This window comes from Mirounga leonina, unplaced genomic scaffold (genome assembly GCF_011800145.1).
Source record: "Mirounga leonina isolate KUSES-001 unplaced genomic scaffold, KU_Mleo_1.0 Mir_366, whole genome shotgun sequence".
Taxonomy (NCBI): domain Eukaryota; kingdom Metazoa; phylum Chordata; class Mammalia; order Carnivora; family Phocidae; genus Mirounga; species Mirounga leonina.
In genome coordinates this window covers 27280798-27299946 of record NW_023270709.1, presented here as the reverse complement: position 1 = coordinate 27299946, position 19149 = coordinate 27280798, and the positions used below count along the sequence as shown (strand labels likewise).

At 46.7% G+C, this 19149-nt stretch overlaps 1 protein-coding gene and 3 non-coding genes across 4 annotated transcripts in view; 1 reads left to right on the top strand and 3 right to left on the bottom strand.

Moving 5' to 3' along the window:
* LOC117997523 (histone H2B type 1-C/E/F/G/I) overlaps nucleotides 1-19149 on the bottom strand; it is an 881166-nt gene that overhangs the window by 493042 nt on the left and 368975 nt on the right. The gene's annotated exons all lie outside the window — the stretch shown is intronic.
* TRNAT-AGU lies at nucleotides 2196-2269 on the bottom strand. Its single transcript has one exon. It is a non-coding gene; the product is annotated as a tRNA-Thr (tRNA).
* On the top strand, nucleotides 6260-6332 carry TRNAV-UAC. The gene has a single exon. It is a non-coding gene; the product is annotated as a tRNA-Val (tRNA).
* LOC117997545 lies at nucleotides 15537-15723 on the bottom strand. The gene has a single exon (XR_004675847.1). It is a non-coding gene; the product is annotated as a U2 spliceosomal RNA (small nuclear RNA).

Sequence of the window (19149 nt, the reverse complement as noted above, 5' to 3'; positions counted from 1 at the left end):
TGTCCAGTTGTTTACAGTGTTTCTCAACAGCAGTTTTCCAGTGTAAAGGACCCTGAAATACCAAACTTCCGACTGTTCCCCCAGGTGAGTGGACCGGCCCATCGAAGCATGAAAACAAGGAACAGGAGGCTCTTGAGATGTAAGAGAAATATTCGGCCAGTTCCAGCATGTAAATAAATAGATAAACAAACCAACCATTAACAACCATATTTCAGGATTTGATTTATAAATCTGTTAAAACCCAAGGCAACTACTTATAAACTGCCACATATCCTTATTTTCAAACATTTTTCCTTTTGTGTGCAGCCTTTTTATTTGTTTATTTTGATCTGCCTGCCTTGCTTTCTTGAATTTTTTTATCATTATCTTTCTAAGAAGATTTCATGGTCAGCCCACTAAAAAAAAAAAATCTTCACTGAATCCGTTATCTTGCAAAACTTAAAATGTATGTTCTGTCTCATCTTCTGTCCTTCCTCCTAACTTCCTTCCTCCTTCTCTTCCTAAGTTTGGCAAAAGACATAGGAGAGAGGATTCAACTTCCTTGTCCAGCACCCAGGCTGTGAGGGAGGTCTGGGGATATATTAATAATGATATTAACAGTGGAGAAGCCTCCCTTTAATCTGTTGTGAGTTGGGGGCAACCAACAGTGTTCTGAGGGCAGGTTTGGGTCCTGGTTGTCCCGCTTCACAATTCAGACAAGGATTGACAGGTACCTGATAGCATGTCTGTTCCTCCCTGACGGAGTTCTTGGTGGGTAGAGGGCAGGAATAACACTTTAATATATGATCGGTAGGTCTAATGGTATTTTCACCCTTCCCTGGATTTAGTTTCTGCAAAGAGAGAATACTGCGATATGAAAGTTACATGAGGCTTGTAACTTAAGGGAGGGGGGGGGAAGACATCTCCCTTCTGCCTTTCTGAAATCTGAGCTGAGACCCCTGTAAGGAAAGATTAAGAAGGGGAAAACAAACTGAATTTTGTTAACACGTTTATTCCAGGTATAGGAGGGAGACATCCGGGGAAAGATGAGTAACTGTCGAGGTGGCTCAGAAGTCCAGCTCCTACAGCATCTTTACCAAAGGACAATAAATCCGCCCTGAGATGATGTAACAAAGGGAAGGCAGATTCGGGCCAAGGGCAAAGATAGAAGCTAGTGAAGTTTCTGACTTCATTGCCGGGCTGATAGGCTCTAAAGTTGTCTCTGGGGAGTAACCTTTGTCTTTCCCGGTAGAGAGGGAAGAAGGGACCTCTTTGTAAACGTCTGTCCTGCTTCTAGGCAGGTAGGGGGAGGGCAGAGAACTTTTGGGGAATCTGCTTCTTCTCACTTGCTTTCAGCTCGCAATAATCCATATGCCAAAGTGGCAGATTTTGGGGTGGTATCATCTGCTACCCTTCACTGCCATGTTTTTGTTCACATTCCTTTGGAAGTTGGGAGGGGCAGAACTGCTAGGAATAAAAGGAAGATGAAACCAGGTTTACTGTGGAGTGTAAGTGGGATTTCAGGCACGGGGCAGGACCAGGTTAAAGACAGTGACTCTCAAGGAGCTCCAGTCATAACCTTTGAAATCTCTTTGTACAAGACGGAAAAGCCCAGAGTGTAGGCCAGTGCCACCCAGGCCTTTTAGCTTAGCTTATGACTTATTTCTTCAAAAGGTCATTGAGCTCCGGTCTTGCCCCTTACACTCAGATGCACAAAGATGACAGTTCTTAGGGTTGCCCAAACCAGAATGGTGAGAGTGTAAATGTCCCCCGTGCTCTCTTACTTGTCCTCATAAACTATGAGTCTGACAAACCGGATGCCATGGCTTATTAATTCCTCATCTGACACTGACAACCAAACTCTGTCATTTAGCTGAAAATATTGGCCGTCACAGATTTAGAGGTTTGGAGACTGAACTTCCAAGACAGAATGTGAGATGTTGCTTTCTATCACCTACTGCAAGATGACTGGTGCTCGGTTCCTAACCTGGTCTTACCTATCATCAGCAAAGCCATCGCTTTGATCAGCTATGGAAATGTGACTCATTTTCCCTTCATCCCAGTCCCTCATCATGTGATGCAATCACCTAGCAAGAGACTCTCCTCAGCTGGAATAACAATTGAACACAGGCTCTACCTGCCATATACATTCTTCAAGGCAACTCCAACATATTCCAAGGCAACGACACTGTTGAAAATAGAAAACGAAACAAAGAAGGCCCCGCTGGGATTCGAACCCAGGATCTCCTGTTTACTAGACAGGCGCTTTGACCAGCTAAGCCACGGAGCCCCTTTTTGCATTTATGTTCAGTTATATCATATTTATACCATTTTCTGTGAAATGTAGCAATTTGTCAGAAATTCATTTGATTTTGTGACAAAGAGAAGATATCTGTGTTTCTGAGCTTTTACTAAAACAGAAACTTCAACATTTAAAAAATGCATTCTTCAATGCAAGGTTTTAAAAATTTCAAATTAAAAAAAAAAATGGGTTACATTCCTATTTTATGGCGACTACCGCCATCTAGGGGAAATATTGGATATTGCAGCACCTTTTAATTTTGTTTCTGCTTTAATTCATTCATTTTGTCCACAAATGTTGAGTAGGTAATGTATGTCAGGTACTTTTCTAGGTATCGAAGATAGAACAGTGAACAAGAAACAAACAAACTTTCCTTCCTTACAGAATTTGTATTCTAGAGGGCGGTCAAGAAAACAAGTGTAAACAATTTGCCCTAACACCTACCCCCCCACCCCCCAAACAGTGAGAACTAATCCCACTACCCCCAGGTTACAAACCCACAGTGCTACCTTCTGAGCTAATTTATTGCATTTGAACAAGACTATTATGCTTCCTTCCATTTTATCTAATTTGGCCGAGATGAGGATACGCTGATGCAGAGATTTTCGGCCACCCAGCTTCCAACTTGCCCAAACCAGGCAATGTCAGGCCCTTTCTTTCAAAGACGGTTTAGAGCCCCGCACGATGTGTTTGTTGCTCAGCGCGGAGTTCCGCAGGAGGAAACGACTTTAGGCACAGTCTGGTTCTGTTCATTGACCCGCTGGGTTCAAACTGACTTGATCTCTGTCTTCATCAAGACAGAAAAACCGAGTGGAGGGTACTGAGAAGTCAGGAGAAAACTGGGGTACAATGTGATAACTAACCCCCGCCCCCCCCCCCCCCAGGATGCCCGTGGGATCTGGGCTTGGCACAGGGAGGGGCTTAGTCCAGTCACATGACCTCTCCTCTGACAAGTTCTGCCGCAGGTGTTGGAAAAGCAGAAGGGGTCGTGGCGGGTGTGGCCTGAATGCAGCTTAGCGTGGAAGAGCAGGTGGGACCATCATCCTGCGGTGTTTAGATACCCACTTTGTGCTCTATGAGGGTGACGACTACGCATTCACTGGGCAGCCACAGAGGGCGAGACTCTGGCGGGGTGAGAAAGCACGTGGGAGATTTCCTCGGGACAGATCCTCTGTTACCTGCTTTCCTCTGGACATCTCCGGCTTTTCCAGTCTACCCTGTATCTGACCTATTTGCCTTTTCTTACAACACTTCAAGGTTTATGCATTCCCTTTGTCCCGAGGTCCTGCTGCCACGCCTCTCCTTATATAAGCTAATTTGTTTATTGTACATCATTTCAATATGTATTTTTTGTAAAGTTGACATTGTGTGCACATATATAATAAATTTACATAAATGGTATATTATATATTTTTGTGTCTTTTAAAAACATCATGACTTTAAGAGCCATCAAAATTGCCCTGTGTCTACCTAAATCGTGGCTTCTAACCGCTATATACAATGCCTTGGTGGGCACTCACGATGTGTTTCCTCTCTTCTGTCCCAGTGGCGGACTCACAGGTTGCCTCCACTGTCCCCCGAGTCCAAATTACACCACCTTTTCCTCCACCCCCTTTATGTCCGTGTTTGAGAATTTCATTGGGTTGTAGGAGCAGAATGACTAACTAATCCCAGTCTATTCTCCAGTCCACACTCCACCAGCTGTGCATGCCCCATTATTCTTGTCCACGCTCGACACTATTCAGCTTTCTGCTTTGTAATCTAATATGCATAGCGTAATGAATCTCATCATTGTTTTTTTTTTTTAATTTGCATTTATGCCTTCTAAAGATTCTGAGCATCGGTTTATATGTTAGCTACTGGCCCTGCATCTTAGGACATTGACTCTTTTCTTATAATTTGCCTATGTTCTTATTGAGGTTGGTGTGTCTTTCACATTGATGCACGGGGCGGGGCGGGGGGGATACTGTGTATTGTGGTTATTGGGCTACTGTGAATTTTAGATCTTGCAAAATCATCTCCCAATGTGTTACCTGTCTGTTGACTTGTCAGTGGAGGAACTTAATGACAGATCCTTGATTTTGTTAAGGATTTCTCTTCCCCCCACCCCATGGTTTGTATTTTTGAGGTTATGCTTCAGAGGTCTTTCTCTGTTACTAAGTTAAAAAATGTCCTCTCTAAAAAAACAAAAGATGTGTAGATTTTCTTTTTCAGATTTGAGACGTTGGTCCATCTAGTACTCTAGATAAGTGTACTGGTTTTTTTTGTATGACAATCTATTAGAACTGTGTCTTCTGGTTCTCAAAGCTTTGGTTTGGTAAGGGTCTCCAAGATGTGTGATTGCTTGTGTGGTGTCCTTTATCTTAGCCTCTTCATATTTTCATGCAATTAGGTATTTAATAAAATCATGCATTTTTCCTGTTAGAATATTTATCTGCAAGGTCAGGAAGAATCCAGTTATTTCCTAGTACCCTGTACACATCATAGCATGGGAAGAATATATTTTAATAAAACAATTGTTTGAATTATATTTTATGAATTTCCCATCAGATAATCTTCCATAGATTTTTTTGTTTATGTTCTTGTAATCCTGGGCCTATGTTTCACGGACCTATAAGGTCAACCCTAGGTTTCCCAAACTGTTCTTACAAGAAAAAGATACGAGAATACAGATTCTAAGTTGCTGGGATGCACGAGTGGGCAAGATGCTGAACTTAAAGTTTGCATGAGTCTAAAAAAAAAAAAAAAAGTTTGCATGAGTCTAATCCTTGCTTGTGGCAAATAATCTTCTCATTTGTCCTTTTCAATAGGAACTGGAAACCCCTCTTGTTGGTTCCAGAAAACCTATGAATTTCTATTTTGCACTCAGGAAATTTGCTTATATTTCTCTCTCCTAGAATCCTGCACCTTACCACCAGAGTTTGGGAAACTAATCCTACAAGGCAGTGTTTACTAGGTACATGATTGGATCTTTCTACCATGGTCTTAGCCTACCATGGATTTGGCATAACTGCCCAAGTCCATCAGTTTCTAAGTGTACTGGAATTTTATCCTAAGCTAAAATGTGAAGTGAGAAGACCTCGGGCGACACAGAAGGATTATGTGGCCCACAAACAACCTCCTCGGCCTAGTGGTGCTCACCAGTGACTTGACTTTCACCTCCTAACTCTTCCCTAAGGCTCTGGAGAGCAGGGCCCAGAGTTTGAAGGAGACCCTCAGACCCATACTGTGTCCCAGGAAGGAGGAAACAGAGACTGTGTAAGTGAGCTAAAATTTCTCTTCTATGCTTTTAGGGTTTCTGGCTGGGCCTAAGAATTAAACGGACATAAAACAGATTAATAGGAAAGAACACACACATGTCAGGAAGTCAGTTTTACACGGACGTGGGGGCCCTCACAAGAAGAAAAAGGTTCCAAGAAGCAGAGCCCCTGGCCTACATACTAGGTTGGGCCAACGGTGTGAAAATGGGACAAGACAAAGGGGTTGTGGGGAGGGCAGTTAACCGTGGCCAAGTGACTAGGAAGATAAGGGTTAGTTTAACCGGGGTTTTGGTCCAGCTTTCTCTTGGCCTGGACGCCCTGGCTCTGGCGATAAGAAGGCTTCCTTCCTCCGGGGGCAGGGAGGGGCTCCCTTTCGGGGTATTCTACGCCTTGCTTTCAGGAAGAAAAAGGAAGGTCAAGAGTTCTCTTTCTTCCACCTGCTGTTTTTCAAGTGCCTTTGACTCAAAATAAGCAATATGCCAGCGATGCGTATTTTGGGGTGGCATGCTCTGAACCCCGAGAGTTGAAAACATGTATGTGTGTCCCATCATGGTGCATAAACGTCCTAAGCTTAACCCCAGCTCCGCCCCGGTCGCAAGTAAAGGTCAGGACAGTGCTGCTCGCTTGGTTTGCAATTTCCTCGACCCGAGCAGGCATTTTTCGACGTGTTTGCTCGGCGACTTTTGTACCGGGGACAGGCGGGCGCTCGGCAGCTCGCGGTTCCATAGTGTAGTGGTTATCACGTCTGCTTTACACGCAGAAGGTCCTGGGTTCGATCCCCAGTGGAACCAGCGGCGCCGCGCTCTCTTTTCCGCCGCGGCTCGAAGGCAAGCGGCGGGGTGGCTGCGGGTTTTATTTCCCGTGCTTCCCCCCCACCCCCACCCCCACCCCCACCCCCACCCCTCGCTTTTTTTACGTTAAGGCTTCCGGGGAGCGCTGAGACACCAGGCTTGCTCCCGCCGCGTGCAGCCACCGGCAGGGCCCGAGGGACGCCCTGCAGGACTTGCCGCGACTGTCCGCCCGGGCGCGGGCGCGGACGGGGTGCGGGTCAGGCGGCGCAGCCGGGCCGGGGGTCGGGACGCAGCGCAGGGGCCCGGCCTGGGGGCGCCGCCCGCGGCCGCCCGCTGCGCTGGAGACAGGGCGCACCTGCCAAGACCTCGGCCCCCCGCACTGCGCCCTCCCGGGCCCCTTCAGGGCCGCTTCCCCGCCCGGGGAACCGTGCCGTCGAAGGGCCCGAGCTGCCCGTCACCTTTCCAGCATCCTGCTCTTGGCTGGGAATAGAAGAGTCCGAATTGTCACATGTTTGAAGACTGTATTACAGCAAGGTACGAAAAACACAGAAACAAAGAGCAACTTGAGGGATAAGGGCTAGGTCGATGGAACAATGCTGAGAATACACTGAGGTACTCAGAGAGGTGGGACACGGCGTTGGGTACCCAAACAACAGGTGTGTCTCTCTACGCAAGGAAAGAGGCTCCTGTAAAACAAAAATATATGATCAGAAATGGAAGATTCAACAGTAGATCGGAAAGTGTGGGATATTCTGGAATATCAAGCAAAAACATAGTGCTGAAGGAGAGAGAAAAATTATACTTGAGGAAAAGATGAGGCTGTGTTATAGCTAAATATTACTTCTAAAAGTAAATAATAGGGAAAATGCAAGGAAGATAAACTTCGAAAAATCAGGTACATATCACAACCCCCCCCAAAAAAACTTCTAGGCAGTCAGGGATCACTGAATATTCAGTCAAAAGGATAAAAATAGTCCAATCCTTGACTACCGAGCAAACAGAAAAGAACAAAATCTTCTGGGGGTGTTTCGGGCGGAACACAAGTCACAAAAAGGATCAGTTAACAGAACAGCTGATTTTTCAAGGTTGACATTGAAAGCTAGAAGACAATGAAGCAATGGTTTCCAATCTCAAAGATGAAATCCACCCTAGATTCAATGTGAAACCCGAGTATCCATCAAGTATGAACACAAAAGAGAGACATTTTCAAATGTACTTGGCTTTGTAAAGTTTACCTTTAGTACTCCCTTCCCCAGGATCTCTGTAAAAATGAAATGTCAGTTGAGAAATAGGGAGACTTGAGACACAGAAAGTATGAGATATAAATACAGCATAAGAGACGAGCAAGGGATGGGCCAAGATGACAGAAGCCTCATTTATTCACAGGGAGCCAGACTGCAAGAGGTCAGGAATGTCTGGGGAAGGCAAACTCAAGGAGATGAAAAGTGGAGAGCAACTTGGACGTGGGTAGACATTCTCAAAAGAGATTTCAATAACTGGGGGATGAATTTGGGGTTGAAATAAGATCTATTGAAAACTGTGCAAATAAAAATAACATTACTCACCCCACATGGGAGGAGAATTCATAGTCTGTTAGGACGATTTAAAATTGGAAAGGAATAGATAAGGAATAAAAAGGAATAAATAAGGAACCATTAGTTGCAGATGATATGATATCTATAGAGAAAACAGAGGATCGATACGCGTTTAAAATCAATAAATGAGTTTAGCACATTTGCTAGATACAGTTCATAGTTTTAATTCAGAAGCATATAGAGAATAAGGCTTGGAAAATTATACCTAAGAATTAATCTGACAAATTATGTATGATATTTACACAGGAAGAGTTATGAAATATGGAAAGATCAAAAACTGCTCAAGTAAATATAGAGATACACCATATTAACAAGAGCAAGAGCTTTATAAAATAATGCAAAGTTTCTTTAAAATTATAATATATATTAAGTGAGAGTTCAATCAGAATTCCAACAGATTCTAATACTGGGAAGGACTAGAGAGTTTGGCAAGCTAAATCATTTTTAAAAAGAAGAAAAAGATAGTAGAACTGCTTTCTCTCTCTCTTTTTTTAAGATTTTTAAAATTTATTTATTTGAGAGAGAGCAAACATGAGCAGGGTGAGAGGCAGAGGGAGAAGCAGAGGGAGAAGCAGACTCCCCGCTGAGCAGGGAGCCTGATGCAGGACTCAATCCCAGGACCCGGGGATCATGACCTGAGTGGAAGGCAGATGCTTAACTGACTGAGCCACCCAGGTGCCCTGAACTGCTTCCTCTTGTAAATATTACAGGTGCTGCAAAGGATAACAATGAATATATATGGTATTTTTGCAGAGGTATATAAGTAAACCAATGGAACAGAATGGATGGCACAATATAGACCAAAGCAAATAATGAAACCATCGTATCTGACCCAGGTGGCAGGACGGGGCAGAGGGCAATGTCAACTATTCATTAAGTAGCGTGGACTCAATTATCCATATTTGGGGAAAAAATCCGTACTTTAAAATATACATAAAAATGAATTACAGGCAGCTCACAGGCTGAAATGTGAAAAGCAAAGATTTTAGATATTTTAGCTAAAGCAGTGGAGGAGAATTGCTAAAAACTCTTTCTCAGCCTTGGGTCTACCAAGAGCCATGAGGGAGATGCCACGTGAGTCACCCCTTCTGTCTCTTCTCATTAAGACTGCTGTACCTGATCTGCTCCGATCTGCCCCCCTCCTCTTCCAACCTCTGTCCTTAGGAGTCTGTCCTGCCCTGGGCCTCACACTTCAAGGGAAGACTAAGAAGGCCGTAAGAAGGACACAGAGCAGTAAGAAGGCCTCTGGAGGCCTGTGGAGGTTCAGATCCAAGTTTTATTCCTTAACCAAATGTAGGGCTGCTTCTGAATCTTGTTGCTGGGAGCCGGGACCTTCTGCTCGCCACCTGGCTCATCCCACGGCCAGCACCTACACACTTCTTAAGCTTTCTCTCCTGAGGTTCTTTGTGAGGTCCTGGAGGAAAAGCCCCTCGTTTCTCCTGTTGAAAAGCTTTCCAAAATACGAGCAGCCAGGCTGGCATAAAGGAGATGCTAGAATGGTCCCAGTACGGACAGATCGCTGCACACTGGGGAGAAATGAATACTCCAAGCCCCCACCTAGTGTGCTAGTCCAGAGGGACTTCTGCTCATAGTAAAAGAAAGTTTCTTGGACGTCAGTATTTCCTTTTCCCGATTCCCTGACTTGTGGCCTTCTTCCTACCATCTGCCTTTCTCCAAGACCTCTCTCTGTGCCTTCCCCAAATTGATAGCCTCTAATATTGGCAAACATTTTGGCGACGATCAGCTTTAGAAATAGACTAGCTGAAATCTTGAAGTAAGCCTTAATCCTGAGGATGGACAAAACGCTGCCTGCCATGGTGGGAATGAGCTCATTACCATGAAAACAGCACAAGATTGCAGTCATTTAAAAAAGATGCTGAGGGCGCATGGGTGGCTCAGTCGGTTAAGCGACTGCCTTCGGCTCAGTTCATGATCCTTCGATCCCGGGATCGAGTCCCGCATCGGGCTCCCTGCTCAGCGGGGGGTCTGCTTCCCCCTCTGCCCTCTCGTGCTCTCTGTCTCTCATTCTCTCTCAAATAAATAAATAAAATCTTTTTATAAAAAAGATGCTGAGTTTTGCGTGGGTGTTTGCAACATCACTGCTTCACCAAGGCCCTCGGCCACAGAAGTAGCAGTGAGATTTACTTTTTTAACAATAACAACAATGGCTTATTTGATCATGTTTTTGGTTTGTAGCTCAGTAAGCTAGTGCCATCATGCATATTAGGCCCTTAAGTCTTTAGAACAGTTGTAAAAAGTGGTCATTCTCATTAGCATCCCCTGAGAGATGAGGATGATGAGGCACAGAGAAATTTAAAAACCAGATCATGAATGCCAGAGAGGAGGGCAGTTTTCTCTTTGCAAAGGTTGTCAGCAGGTTGTGTAGGATGCTCCCAGACTGATACTCATGCACTCATGAAAGGATACCTGGAAAATGCAAAGTTTTTGTCACATAACTCCCCTGCTCAGTTTGTACCAGATTGGCTGATGCTTATTCAAAGCTACACAATATACTCATGAGCCAGAGACCTTGATACATCTAATGTAGACATGTGCTTGGCGCCAAGTACCATTTGGTACATGCCAAGCAAGCTCTTTTTTGAGCAAATTCAGAGTATTGGTCTTCTTTACCCCCTCACTCACCTGGTGCTACAGGTTAATTCGGTGCCAGATTTAGGACCCTAACCCTGTTACGAAGAGGTAGCCTCTGGGCCATAGTCTGTGACTTCCTGCGACTCAGGCCAGGAAGAACGGAAGAAAATGTGTGCAAGATTCAGGGGTTTGCCTCTGTTCGAAATCAGACTTTCCTTGTTCCCTGGTGGCAGAAGAATCGACAGGAACTGATCCTCCTGGGTCAATACATACTTGATTCCTGTCCTCACCCATGGAAAACCGAGTAGAAATAACACACATGAAAGAGCAGATGTGATACAGGTGACCACGGATGACACTGTGAGTGGAATGAAACCTCTGGGGCCACCAGAGGGATGACATCCAAAGTATAAGCCACTTCAGCCCAGTTACAATATCTCTGAAGGTTTGCTGGTGCGAGTTTCAGAATCTGTGTCAGACGGTTGGGGGAGGAATGGGGGCTAGTTCAGCCTTAAGAAGGGAAGGCTTTTGGAAATGGAAGATCTTCAGGCAGAAGACAGTCACTGTGGGGCCTTCAGTATCTGCAGGCCCAGGGGGAGATGAGAAGCAACTTGTGCGTTGTCAGAGCGCTGTGCCCTGGGAGACGCAGGCTTCTGGAAGTTCCGTGGGCGTCTGCTTGTCCCCTTCCAGCCCCCTCCCACCTCACGTCGGCTCTCCTCTACAGCCACCTTACCCGGTCCACCTGCCCCTTTCGAAATCGCTCTGGAAGCTGAAGAGGCTAGATATGCTTCTGAGCCGTAATGTTTCCCCCCAAAGTTCTTCCCATCTTCTCCAGAGGTTCGCAATTTCTCCGCACCGGCCCAGCCCCGACGGGTGGCCTGCGCGGTCCGTGTGCTGGGAAAGATTGCCACAACCAACCTGGGTGCGCATTCCCTGGCGCCAAAGGGAAAGGACTTCTAGGTCCCTTTCTGTCGCCTCACGTTCTTCTTGGGGCTTCCGGGCGGTGCCAACGGGACCGCGGGACTCGGGACGGGCTGCGGAGCGAAGCAGCCCCACGAGAGCGCGGGCAGGGGGTGGAGGGCGTCTCTGGCTCGGCGGACGCGCGCGGGAAAAGCGGAGGCGCGCCGAGGGCCCCGAGACTCCTGCCGTGGCTCTGCGGCCACAACGCAGAGTACTGACCACTGTGCGATCACGGCGCGCCACGGGGCGCCGCCCGCCGCCGGCCCCGCCGCCCCGCTCCTCGGCCACCCCGGCGTGCGCGGCCCGCACCCGCGCGCCTCGACGGGCGGCCTTCCCCGGACGAGCCCGGGGCCCGCCTCGTGGCCCTGCTCTCGCCGGGGCTTCGCTCCGGGCCGACAACCCAAAGGGGAGAAGTGTCCCCGCAGGCACCTGGCCCACGCTCGCGGCCGCTCGCACTCACGAAGCCACCGCGCTCACGTCCGCTCCCAGCCGCGCGCGGCTCTCGCCGCCTTTCGAAGTGCTCCGACCTCCGGCCCGGGCTGGAGAGGCGCTGCTTCGAAGGGAGCCTTCCCGGGAACCACTTGTGGCCCAAGCGGTCACGGTCTGCGGGGCTGGGCGCGCAGTCCCGCCCCTCGCGGCGTCCCGGGTCCTGAGCCGCGCACCCGCCGCAGGCCCCGAGGCCCCAGCCCGCAGGCCGCGCTGCGCGCACCGGCCGCAGCCGCCTTAGGACCTCTCCGTCGGGCCTACGGGCTTGCCAGAACCGGGAGGGAACAGCGTGCGGCTCGTGCGGCCCGAAGCTCCACGGGCCCTCCCCCCCGCCCCCCGCAGGCTGCCCGGCCGACCTGCCCGCTCTTTGCCGGGTCCGATTTGCTAGCTTCAGTCCATCGGGGAAGCTGCCCCTGAGCTCCCCTCTCCACGCAAGGCATTCCTGCCAGTCTACGTTGAATTGTATTTTCTCTGTTCCGTGATCCCTTTTTCTTCTCTTTCAATGCCCCTTATTATGACATTGTGACATATTACTTGCTGCAGTGACTTTAATTAAGGGGCAGTCTGCTCTCCCCTCCCTACCCCACTGTGCCCCCAGAAGGAGTAACTGTTCTGTTCAGTAGTTCTGCTCGGGGCTCCACTTTTAGCAGGTTCTGCGTGAATATTGCTTGGCCGCAGAATGAGTGATGGACAGAGATTGCAATTCCGTGCTCTATGAAAGCGACTTCTCCCAACAGCCGGTGGCCACGCACTGAAGCCTGGTTTTATTGTGTGTGGACGATGGATGCCGGGGTTAGGGCCGCGGGTGGGCAAAGATCCACAGAAAATGCAAGCGAAGGAGTTCAGAAGCACGTCAACAGCTGTCTACATAACGCTTCTCAGCAGAGCCAAAATGCTGTGCTTAATTTTCTGAGAGTTTGTCTCTTTTCTTCTAGGTTGCACAGAGCCATCCATCCTAACACTGGCAGGTTTGCTGAAGAATTACCTGCTCCTCAGATGAAGTTTTTGATCCCAGAAGGGAAGTAGGGGTTTTTCTGGTCTCCAGGACAGGAGCTCCGCTCAGCCAAAGGAAGGGGAATGTGGACTGCTGCCTGCTCAGGCCTGCTGGAGGCGGCCCTCTTCTTCCTCTCCTTCCCTCAGGGGCTTCCTCTAAAGCCCCTGATTTAGAAAGCTGCTGTGGACCCTCGTGCCCTTCGGCATTCTCCGCTGGCCTGTTTTTTGGCAATTGGATTGATCTGCATGTGTCTCTCTCTGAGGAGAAGGGAAAGCCAATCCTGTGTGTCCTGGTCCTCCGTGTGGCAAAGCCCCGGAGGACAGCCTCTTTTCTTGTGCTTTTTATACTTAAAGGCCTTTCTGAGGATCTTCCCTGACCCGTCACCGTGCGGATCGTGCGGATAAGCCAGGCTGGCCTAGTCTAACCAACTAGCTCTACATTCACCAACGCCAGGCACTTACCTCCTCCTGGCATTCTTGTATTTTCTATAAGAAATAAATTTCAGGGGGCGCCTGGGTGGCTCAGTCAGTTAAGCGTCTGCCTTCGGCTCAGGTCATGATCCCAGGATCCTGGGATCAAGTCCCGCAGCCAGCTCTCGCTGTGTCTCTCTCTGTCAAATAAATAAATAAAATCTTAAAAAAAAAGAGAGAAGAAATAAATTTCAGAACCTCTCTCCCACGCAAGGGCATAATAGTTCTAGCAACTCTTCCCTCTCTCCTATATTATTAAAAAACAAATCTCTAGGGGATCTTTCCTATCAGGATTCAGAGATGCTTTTATTTCCTTCATCTGGAAGACGTGTTCCCTTGCTCCCCGAATACCCTTTGAGCGACTGACGTCACTGTCTTTCCAGTTTCTGAAAGTGTCATCACACTGTCTTCCTTCCTTCATCGCATTGCTTTTAGGGAATGGATTTCAGCCTGCGTTTCCCCAAACTCTCCACTTACACGTTCACATTTCACTAATGGGTAGTTGATTGTCCTCATCGTGCTTGACTTCCCGGCAGCGCCTGACACGGGTGGCCGCTCCCTCCTCTGGAAATATTTCTTCGTTTGGACCCCGCACCCTGGACTTTTGTCCCTTTTCCTTAGCCCCCAGTCCTCAGTTTTATGCACCGATTCATGCTTCCATCCTCAAGTCCTCAAGGCTCGGTCTTGTTCTCCACCTTCTCTCAGTACCTTGGGGATTAGATCTGGTTGTACCCACACTCTGGCATTTCAGCCAAGACCTCTACCCCCAACTCCAAACGTGATATTCAGCCTCTTGGTTGGTACCTCCCCTGGATGTCTGATAGACGTTTCACATTTAGTATGTCTGGAGCTGAATTCTTGATCTTTTCTGCGAACTTAAACTTCCTACTTCTCTCCACTTGGTGCAAACATTGGATGGGTGGTAAGAGATGAAGAATAGATGACCGCACACTTGGTGAGACACTGAAATCAAGCGCCCCTGCACCGTCATACCTGATTCTCTGGGGAAGAGAGGCAGCTCACCATGATTTCTAGTTGCTTCTGGCAACACTGGTGGGTTAGTTCTTGAGGGTAGAGTGGGGGGAAATGACCACTGTAACACAGTACTCCTTCTCCCCAGGAGAGGGACGGGACAACCCTAATATTATCTCTTTATGTAAACTGATCTACTGAAAGGACATTTTGGAGACTGACAGTATGTTCAGGGGGCCTTCTGATTTATTTAGCGGGGGGGCCAGACCACATCAGACAGGCCGATCCCTGACAGTGCTTTGTAGTTCTGGTCTGATAATTTTATTAATTTGTAAACTTTTCAAGCAAACAAAGTAGGAGATGCAATGATTTCCCCACAAAAATTTCAGTGAGTTTAGCAATTCTGCCATGAATAGAAGGTTAGCTTTTGATAGGTCAAACAATATTCATTTGCACGAGCAATTTTACCCTCAGAGTTCTTTTGATACTTTCCTTTATATATTCCAAGGAAGACTTGGGATCTTAAATTCATATACCAACAGCCAATTGTGGATCTAGATATCAGTCAGGCATTCTTGTAAATAATCAAAACTCCTATCAGGTGCTTAGAATAGCACACCTAGGATTGAGATTCCCTGGTAAGTGAAGCCATGTCAACAAAGTCAGCCTGGTATAAAGTTATATTCTTTTGTCCTTAGTCAAGCATCCTCATTATCCATAACCACATGTATTTCTGAGATTTTGTCATTATTAATTATCTGAATCATGCAGTTACTTTGGGGTATAAATATTTGATTTGATATTAAATATTAGATTTGACCTTACAATTGTTCCCTATCCCCAATGCATTACAACAGCTCCATCTAGTGATAGGTATGACGATGAGGGGGTAAAGAATGGAACATGGGGAAAAGTATGTATTGTGATCCCCATTTTCAGTAAACATTACTTGGATAATTAAATCTAGTTTTATTCTTTCTCATTTGGTATTTGTTAATGCAAATCTGATAGTGATACTCCTGCTAAAATCTTCCAACATCTTCTTTTGAACATTCTCACCCAAGTTTTGCACACTTTAGACCAAAGTATGTAAGACCAGGTAGTTAAGAGAAGGCAGTTATGTGTGGGCTGTGTGTTGGGGTAGATAATATCCTGATTTACAGATTTATCTCTTACAAATTGAGAATCTGACTGAAGAAGTAACACTGTACTTTGTTGTCTTCCTCAGTTGGAGATGGTATGACAAATACCACAGGCTGAGTGGCTTAAACTGATAAGAACAGCTACTACACTTGATCTTAGCCAAAAGGCCCAGAAGAGATAGGCTGGGTGGCTTAACAAATGTTAGACAGTTAGTGAGGCTCTAACAGGATGCCCGGAGGCCAGCAAGGAGGAGGCCATGGGCAGCTGTGGGGAAGGTCAGAGGCCTGTCCCGGCAGCATCCGCGAGAAGCCGGATTCCACCAGACAGGCCCAAGATGGTGGCACCATGACAGGAAAGCCCTGGGCAAGTGAGGAAGAAAAGGCGGGAAACCCTGCTTTCAGCCCCAAGTAATAAATATTCTGCCCCCTAGTTAACAACGGTCAATAAAAGATAGAAACCCAACTCCTGGGGCACACAGCTCTCTCTTTCCCTCTTGAGCTGCCTGCTCTCATAACTTGAGAGTGTTACTTTTGCTTCAATAAACTTTTCTGCCTCTGTCACGTGTCCCCTGTGTACATGTCTGTCCTTGAATTCCTTCTCAGGACAAGCCCAAGAGTTCTCTGGACTCCTTTGGGTCTGGCTGGGTCGATGTCCTAGGGCCCAGGATGTCCCCAGTTCACCCAGCGACGCAGTTATTTTTCACTGTTCTGGAGTCTAGGAAGTACAAGATCAAGGTGCCAACAGACTCAGAGTCTGCTCAGGACCTGTTTCCTGGCTTGTAGGGGTTGCCATCTCCCTGCGTGCTCATGTAATTTGTTTGTGGGCTGTGGGGAGGGAGGTGTGCTGGTCTCTTCCTCTTCTTGTAAGAGCGCTAATCTCAAATCTCATCATGGGGATTCTACCCTTAAACCTCTCCTTAAAGGCTCACTCTCCTCTCGTTTGGGCCTCAACTATTCATCTCGAAGCTTTCACCTAATGGGGCAAAGCTGGATTCTTTCCCAGTAGCAGATGTGTGAAGTGATTTGCTGGATCTGGAGGAAGGCGAGCAGGCCAGTGGAAGATCCTCGCGTAGTCCTTATAATTGTTTTATGTCACCTTCCATTTGCAAGGATGGAAACATCCAAGGCTCTTACAGGAGTATATAATGTTACTAAAGATTTTCAGAAAGTCTGTCGGTTTTCTCATTATTTCTCTAAAAAGAAAACACATCCCTTTTGAATTCCCTGATGAAAGTAGTTAATACTAGCTATATATGCTAAAAAGTTTTTCAAATACCATCACTGACATAACGTTGATCTTTATATTCATGTTAATGTATGTCAGAGACTTAAATATGTGGTGTCCAGAGGGCGCTCCCCCTGCCCCCCCACGACGACTTGCTGCCCTGCTGCAGAGTGACTGTGGTCCGAAGCTGGGCAGCCGCTGAGCTCCCCCCGGGGTTTGCTTTACCCCACTCAAGGTCACACCCTTGTCCAGGGCAGCCCACAGCCCAGGTGGAGCAAAGTAGGGCTAGAAACACTCGTCCAGGGGGATTTTCGCCCAGCCTGGGGAATCGCTGGCAGGCCACCCCGGAGTCAGAGCGCCCACGTCTGCCTGACATTCTCCTCTGCCCCATCCTCGCTCCTCTTCCTCCTTTCACAGCTCTTGGTCCCTAATCACACCTTGTACCCCAAACTCCACCTTGGCATCTGCTCCCAGAGAACCTGACCTGCATGGCTATGTCACCATAATCTTTTCCATGGGTCTCTTGCCTTTTATGCTTGTTTTAGTCAATAGGGTTTCTACACGCAAAGACTAGGAGTAGTGTAGGGGCCCGGGGCAGGCCGCCCCAAAGTGTACCACAGAGCATAGTGATTATTTTGAAAGGAAACTACTCGGGAAACAGCAGGTGCAAGGACATCACACGGTCCTTTGGCCCCTGAAAGCAGGAAACACATCTCCCCTATTCAAGGTACCTTCCCAGGGCTAAGAAGTAAGACATCCTTATCACCAGAGATAGGAAATTTAGAGCCAAGCAAGCTGTAGAAACACACCTTGTTACTTCTTTACTAATCTACTACCTTAGCCCAACTTTGACTTAGAATTCCTAACTAATTCAGGCTCCCAAACATCCGTTTTCTTTATCCTGTCAAATCCTCACAACTTTTTTTGTCTTTGTCTAAAATGTATAAAAACTGCCTGCTTTGATCATTCTTTCAGGTCTGTTTCATTACTGGGCCACCCCAGGCACATAATAAAACTTTTTTTTTTTTCCTCCTGTTAATCTGTCTCATGTCAATTTAATTGTTAGAAGAAACTTGGACAGAGGAAAATTTCTTCCTTCCATTCAGTAGCAAAAAAATCTGTATGTATTGAATTACAAACTGCGTGCTCCTAAATCTTTGTGAACCACATGATAAAGTTAATACTACTTTTATAGTGTCTTTTTTTTTTTTTTAAAGGGGGTTGGAGTCCATAAATTTTCACATCTGATTGGCATTATCAAATTTACTATCTCGGAGATTACGATTGCTATTGTTTCTGATTATTCATACACATTAATTCACTCACCCTACAAAGTCCTATATTGTGCTCCCCACCACCTGCTTTTCTATCATACCCTTAAGGGCCTGTTGGCTGTTCCCAACAAAGGCCACATGTTTTCTGTCTTAGGCCTTTGCATTTTCAGTTCCCTCTACTTGGAATTCTCCTCCCCTAATGTCTACCTTGCTCATCTTCTTTTGATTTATGTAGGCCTCTGATCAGGTAATACCTTTAAAGAAATTATCTACACTTACCCTTTATCTAAAATAGGAGTCCCTGTTAAGCTCTATAGCTTCTCTATTTTCTTCATAGGACATTTATCACCTAACCTATTGTATGTTTATGTCTCCGCTGCCTAGAAGTCATTTCAGTGGAGGCAGATATCTAGGTTGCATCCATTGTTGTGTCCTGAGCTACTGTAAGAGTGAATTAAGTAGATACAGGAGTATATAATGTTACTAAAGAAATAGGACTCCAAAGAAATAGGACCAAGGATTTACCAGTATGGGTTCAGTAAGTTCTGTGTATCTTTAATCAATAAATCAGACTGTAACTCCCTTCAGAATGAAATCCTGAAGAAAATGGAAATGACCCCTAAGAATTCCATCACCTGGTGAAAATTGTCTAGTTAGGCCACTTAAGTCAGGTCGTCCTTTTCCAGGACTCTTCTACTATACTCAGGTCGCTAAATTTGTCCTGGGACAATAGTCACTGCATTCTAGCTTTACTTTTGGCCGTTTACAACCAGTAATTGATAGGACCGTCATTAAAGTGGGCTCAGGGATTTGCCCATCTGGTTCCATCTGCAACTTTTGGATAAACTCTTCTGAGCCTGTTAGCCTCAGCCCTGACGATCTCCAAATTGCCCTTTCTGTAGGTCAGACTAAGCCTAAGATTACCAGTAGAGTTGCTCCTCCTTCTCGCAAGAAACAGCACCAAAAATATGGAAACGCGGATCATGTGTATCAGCCTTTTCTTTGAACCTGTAGGTGGCCCTGAAAAGAGCCTTTATTTTGCAATGTCCCTAACCTTACTCTTCCTCACTTGGCCTTGTGGTGGCTCTCGGTCTTCTTGGGCAGCAG